The sequence below is a fragment of the Paramormyrops kingsleyae genome, chromosome 16 (assembly GCF_048594095.1).
Source record: "Paramormyrops kingsleyae isolate MSU_618 chromosome 16, PKINGS_0.4, whole genome shotgun sequence".
Taxonomy (NCBI): Eukaryota; Metazoa; Chordata; class Actinopteri; order Osteoglossiformes; family Mormyridae; genus Paramormyrops; species Paramormyrops kingsleyae.
The window spans coordinates 26846328-26852972 of NC_132812.1; the positions used below are offsets into that span (position 1 = coordinate 26846328).

Consider the following 6645-nt stretch of genomic DNA (forward strand, 5'->3'; position numbering starts at 1 on the left):
AACAGTCACCGTGCCGTCACTCTTCCCTTTAGCGTTAGCATTTTTTTCCACCTTAAAGAATTATTTCCTTAAGAAGGACAGAAGACTGGAAAGTTTTCTTCATTCCTCTAGCGATTCATTATGTAGGTAATGTTTCCCTTTGTTCTGGCTACCTTGACCAGGATAAGCCATCAGAGTGTAAATGGATGACTGAATGGATGGATGTATCTCTCAGTATCATCCTTTTTCTGTATAATGTAACATACAAACCATAGCAGTCTGTTAAGCATTCCTATTCCACTGAGGTGAGTGCATCTGTGTAGAAGTATAAATGGCCAATAGATAAGTATTCCTGAAAGTCATTAATATTTAGCAGAAAAGATATAGAAGATAGTGATCGATTTAAGGCCTATAATATATAGAAAACAGAGCTGAAGCTAAACGTGCTGTAGTAAATCTGTTTTAGTAAATAATATTGCTTATTTTTTATTAAAATACCGCACTCAAAAATCTTTTGGGTGAGGCTGGAGCACATTTCGGCACACATGGTACAACACTCCAAAAATGTATGATGTTGATTTATCTATTTAGCTACTGCGAGGAACAGCCAGATCATGTGCAAAGGGAAGGTTCCTGATGGATGGGCAGAGACTGCCACCTGCTGGCCATGGAACACATAGCAGCAGTAGGCTGACTAACGTTGTCTATTCACCATGCAACAAGACAGGAAACCACATTTCATTCAAGGCTCACAGCATCACTGTCACAGAATCCATTATCACAAGGACTGAAAGATTGTTTTTTAATCTGGGGTCTTTTACTTGTGTGTCATCTGCTGTCTCCCCGAAGTTCGTTCTTTTGACAGTTACCTAAACAAGAAACTTTCTCTCACTGCTATTGACACAAGCATTTACATCAGGCCAAACTGACAGTGGAATCTTCCTAGTAAATACATCTTATCCCAAAATTCAGATAAAAATTATGTTCCCAGGAGTCCCACCAGCAATGAAAGCAATTTTTTTTCAGCTGTAATTCATGGAAGCAGTCAGAAGGCAAAAAAACTGATTTCCATTATGCCAGCTGGTATATTTCTTATTCATAATTGATTAAGTTTAATTATTGCCTCCAGTCAGAGCTGGGATTGTATAGTTTGCCACAAGGAACATTTTTGGATATGGGGAGTAACGTGCTTAGGGGAATCAGCCAAATTATACATCATGGACATTTCTCTGAATTTTGATAGCCAAAAAGTAACTAGAGTGCTCATGCCCCTGGTAATAAATATTAAACTAAATATAAAACATTGCAGCTGGCAGAAAGAGGGCTGGGAGATTGCCCTAAAGTACACATTTGTTCAGAGTGGTTTGGTCACTTCTAACATGCAAACATCATGTTTTCATATGGCCAAGATCTTAACTCAGACATTGACAGAAAAGTGGGAATTGAAAGCAGATTTGCAGGGCAGCTCATCTGGAATGGAATCTGTTAAAATTTTGTTATTTTTATTTTATTTGACATCCAGGCATCTCTTTATTATTACTTTTGTAGCATTATTGCAAAGTCAGCCAAATGTTCAAGTCATGCCATGACAGTGGACTGTGAATGGACTGCAAAACATCCTTTTTTAATAAAAAATCACCACATCGACAGAGTTCCCTTGCAGGAATGTTTATTCCTCATTGATTACCTCACTTTTGAGCTCCGCAGAGTTTGAGTGTGTAGTTTTCAATCAGTTTGATGCCCTGTACCCCAGTGAATAATATTTGATCCGCATGATGTCACCACATGTGAAGCTCCATGCATTGAGGGATACTCTCTACTGCCCTCATACGCAGATGTTTAGAATTTCCCTTTTATGAGCATAATATTAGCTTGTTTAATATGTGAAGCCCACAAGGCTGAAATAGTTTGATAGATAAATTGTATAATTTTAATGGATCATCTGTGCTAACTCCGCCCTTCAGCTTGAGTGCAGTCCATTACATGGACCCTATCATTCCTGAGTTTAAACTACAGATACAGTTTTCACTTCCATGTGTGACTCCTCAGCTGTACCTTTGTGGTGTTTATCCTGCAGCAGCTTATTAAAAATCCAACCATATAAAGAAGGAAAAATTGTAGTGCATCCACTTTTCTACACCATATACCACATAAATACAAAATGCATATCACATAAATGTCCGGAAATATGTTCTGTTACGCAAAATAAAGAATGAGATTAGATTTCAGAGCAGTTTTGCAGTTGAAATGCAGACTACAGCAGTGAGGGGTGTAGTTCAGTAATACCTCTCCAAATACAGGGTTAACCTCGCTGTTGGAATGCGTGGCTGAGGAAACAGTTTTCCAGAGATCAGAGACAAAATTATGAATATGCATTATCCCAGGGCACATGCATATTTCGCATGTCGCAATATACATGTATTTTAAAGCAAGTCTGCATTTAAACAGTATATTTTTTTCCAATGACCAGTTTGTATTTTTAAAGTATGCTCATTTCACTATCTTCCACTGATCTCTTTTGTTTTTAGTAAAATCTTTCAAGTCCTTTCTTAAAAGATGCATCCATGTTGCAAGATCTGCACATTTGCACCATAAGAAATAAGAGAGTTACTTACCCTGAGCTTAGACTGTCGTCTTCCACAATGTAAAACTGCAAACTAACAACGTTGTCGCTCTTGGGTCATTATCCTACTGGCTATTCCGACTTCAGGGGGCCAAGCCCCGTGGAGAAGTGAGAACGATGGAGCAGAGATAAGGAGCAGTGAACGAGGCAAGAGACCAGGACGGGACACCCTTCTGCTGTCTGTGCAGAGGAGTTGTGGTACAAGGCCTGGAGCAGAGACAGAACAAACTGCAGTTCTTCCAATTCTCTCCTCCCCACCTCCCCTCCTACTCTCAAAAAAAAAAAAAAGAAACGGGGAAGAAGGCTAAATAGCAACCAGCCATGTTTGGTCTGGACCAGGCGGTGAAGGTGATGTCACAGATGGGACCAGTGCCGTTACCCCTTTCCCGCTTTCAGCACTCTGCTTCCTGCGCTTCGTGCACATTTTATTAAACTCACAGTCCAGTCGATGCTTAGCTACAATTTCCAACTTTTTGCGTTAAAATCTTACAGGTGTCAGGAGAGAGTATATAGCATCAGAAATCACATTCCGCCCTGCTCTCCCTTTAAAAAAAAAGTATACATCTCAAGTCACGCAAGTTATTTAGTGTTTTGACAATCAGATCCCATTACAAATAAATGTCATAAATAAAAAAAATTAAACCCTGACATTAACTAGCAGTTATATGCACTATAGGAGGCTACTCTGGGATTTGAAAGACACGATAAAAACAATGACCAATAAGAATTGTCTCTGGAGGACATGCATAAAAATATGGTTTACATAAAATGATGCAAAGCAGGCTCAAATACAATATAGACAATAAGATTTAAAACACTGAAATATTATTAAGTGAATAACTTATTGTTACAAAATATCTATGCCACATTGTGTTTAAGGGTAAAGAATCCTTTCTTATTGTTATATTGGTCCTGAGCCAGGCTATTGCTATTGTTAACTGATTTGAAAAAGATTCTGAGATTTTTTTCAATTGAGTTAACAATAGTAATGCGGTTCATCAAATGTGGTTCATCAGAATGATGTAGCGCCCCCCTCAGGCAGATCTCTGGGGTTGGATTCTTTTAAGGGCCTAGCTTATGGGTGAAGCCCTTAACATAACCGTTTTGTTCAGTGTTTCCTAATCTGGTCCTTGGGGACCCACAGATGGTTCGGTCCACATTTTTGCTCACTCCCTGTTCCAGAGAAAAAACATGGACTGTCTGTGGGTCCTCAAGGGCTGCACTGGGAAACACTGGGAATTAGATCAATCATCCATTTTCAATCCTAATAATCTCCAGGGTCGCTGCTTAAAATAATTCTCATAACCGGTCCCAAGATTTTTGGTCTGGTGGAGAGGCAGTGGTGTTATCAGTCAACAGGATGCCAAACTTGCCCTCCTTGGGGTTTGGGGGCACCAGTTTGAGGTGGTCCTCTTGTTAGAATGAGGCCGACTCCCCCGGCCCCTTCATGGCGCCGACTCTGATAGTGACTCTGTCCTTTTTTTAAATGTTCCAAATCCGTGAATTCCATCTCCATTCTTTTTACAGAGGGGTGAAAGTGCACCGATTTCACAAGAGAGCAAAGCTATTGGGGGGGGGGGGGGGGGGGTGGTGGGCTCAGAGACGGTAACCCTTGACAACCTGTCCACAGCGATGCAACTCCCCAGCTCCAGACTCCTGTGATCTCACCGCCTCTCTGTCCTCTTTCTAACCCACCCAGTGAAAACCCTAGCTGACTTCAAAGGACGCCTGGAAGCAGATTGAAATGATAACCATGCAGCTGTATGTTTGCAATGCGTTGTCCACAAAGCGTTTGCTAAATAAATAAATAAATAAATGGAAATTAAAATAATCAGTGACAAAACTCACCTGTTACAAAAAAATCCAGGCGGGAGGAGAAGGTTGATTGCTTGTGATACAGAAACCTCTGAGATGTTACACACATCTAAGGGAGGGTTCATAGTGAAATCGTTCAGAAGGTGTTAGCTGGAAATTATGTGGGGCTGGAAATTATGTGGGGCTGGAAATTATGTGGGGCTGGAAATTATGAAAAATGCATCGGCCATAAATAGCATTTGATGTGCCTCCGAAAATAATCCATGTTACTTAGATGTTTCCGTTATTTTCTCCACTGCACAGAATGACCACGTAGAACGCGGACGCCCTTCCAGAGTGGAGAAAGAGAGCTGTCGATCCACCAGTAACAAAAAGTTCATGTGAGGCGTAAGGATGTTAAGATGGGTTTGTTTTACATTTCTCACCACCATGGTATAACTGAGAATGTATTTGGGATGAATCATGGCACCAGAAGGTTTTCTGACCAAATGAAAAGACAGACATGCTATTCATTTAAATCTTTATTTTTTTCCTATTAGTCATACTTGGAAACTTCCAAAATGAGACACATTTCACACTTCTTTAACTTAAGAAGTCTCACAAGGATTAATTATCATACCCAAACTCACACACAGGTACTGAGGGCTAATATACAGGGTTAATGTATGTCCTCTCAGCATTTATGAAAAATTTCAACTAAAAGATAGCAGACTAAATCGAGGGGCTGTACACTGATATTTCATCAAAGGATCACAAATAAAACTCTGCAGGACAGCCAGTTAAGAGGTGGACAAATTCAAGACCTCTGACATGTTTAATAGTTCTTTCCTAGCAGAACATTAGTTACGCTCTGCTTGAACCTCTGGGTGACATGTACTGAAAATGCTGCTTCAGGCAGGTCATGTTTCATGATGGCTGCTTAAGGAAGAATGATGTAGAGGAAGCTGCATGTGCTCCAGTAGACTAAGAGGGGAAAACAATAAAACATTTTTTTGTATTATTACATTAAGACAAGGAGTTAGGACACACAGTATTTGGCTAAATGTATTATAACCACCATAGTTTCACCTTATTTCTGTGGTTTCCTAAGAGTCTTGTCCAAAAAAATAAAGGATCTAAAGGCCTGAAGCTTAGGCCCAAGAGACTAACAGCAAACTGTTAGTTAATAACAGCAAACTGTTAATTGATTATACAGTACATGCAATAGTAATTAATCATTCAAATAAATTTGAAATCTGGAGGCTGAAAAGCATGGAGTGTCATGGCCAGGCAGTGTCCATCGCTCACATTTATTTAAAATATGCGTCACTGGCTAGTCTGTATATCATCCCTGGTCCACACACAGAAGTTCTATGTCTGGGGGTACCGGGGCGGGGGCTATAGTGTCTTGATGTTTATAAGACTGGCTTGCATGAAGAGGCTGCTTGGTCATCTCCAGGGAAAATATGAAGTCACCAAGAACATGTCGCTTTAAAACAAAGCTATAGACAAGCACCACAGCTTATTCACATTATGACAACCACTGAGGACTAAATAAGTATAGTCTGGCATGAAAAACTGAGAACCAGCCAGGCTGGTACTGAGGAACATTCCAGATTTTGCTGGACTGGAGCTCGAGATGAAGTGTGGCTGAGCTGGCCATTCTGGGAGCCACAGGCTCAGAACAGCTGTGTAGCTCAGGGCTGATGCGGTTCGACGGCATGAATCCCATGACTCAGCACGAGTGAGCGTGCGTGCAGACGGAAACAGATGGAACTAGAGACAGACCTCAGTCTTCTTGTTTAAGATGGAAACCATAGAAACACCTTCCTCTGGGGTACTGCTGAAGTGAGCCATAATAAGTGGTTCTGTGTGAAGTCCCTGTACAGCACTAAGCTAAGACCCCTAAAGACTTCAAATTGCAGAAATATGCACATCATAACATCTTATCTATTTTCTCTAGTGCATATTTGTGTCCCACATGGCATGATCACATTAATCCTCTCTCTGAAACATGCATGTGACCTGCATCACATGATCACATCTCTTCTCTCTGATGTGTACGTTCCCTGCATCACATGGTCACATCTGTTCCCCCTCACTTGGACGTGTCCCACATCACATTATCGCATCTGTTCTCTGACACATACATGTGCCCCACATCCCATGATCACATCTGTTCCCTCTCACACGTACATATGTCCCACATCACATGATCCCATATGGTCTCTCTTACATGTGCATGTTTC

At 40.8% G+C, this 6645-nt stretch overlaps 1 protein-coding gene across 1 annotated transcript in view; it reads right to left on the reverse strand.

The window, feature by feature from the left end:
- The window catches only part of col6a3 (collagen, type VI, alpha 3), a 106434-nt gene extending 103613 nt beyond the window's left edge, over window positions 1-2821 (reverse strand). The window contains exon 1 of the mRNA XM_023823831.2: window positions 2595-2821. The gene's annotated coding sequence lies outside the window, so the exon portion shown is untranslated. The remainder of the gene's footprint in view (window positions 1-2594) is intronic.
- Window positions 2822-6645: the final 3824 nt, after the last annotated feature.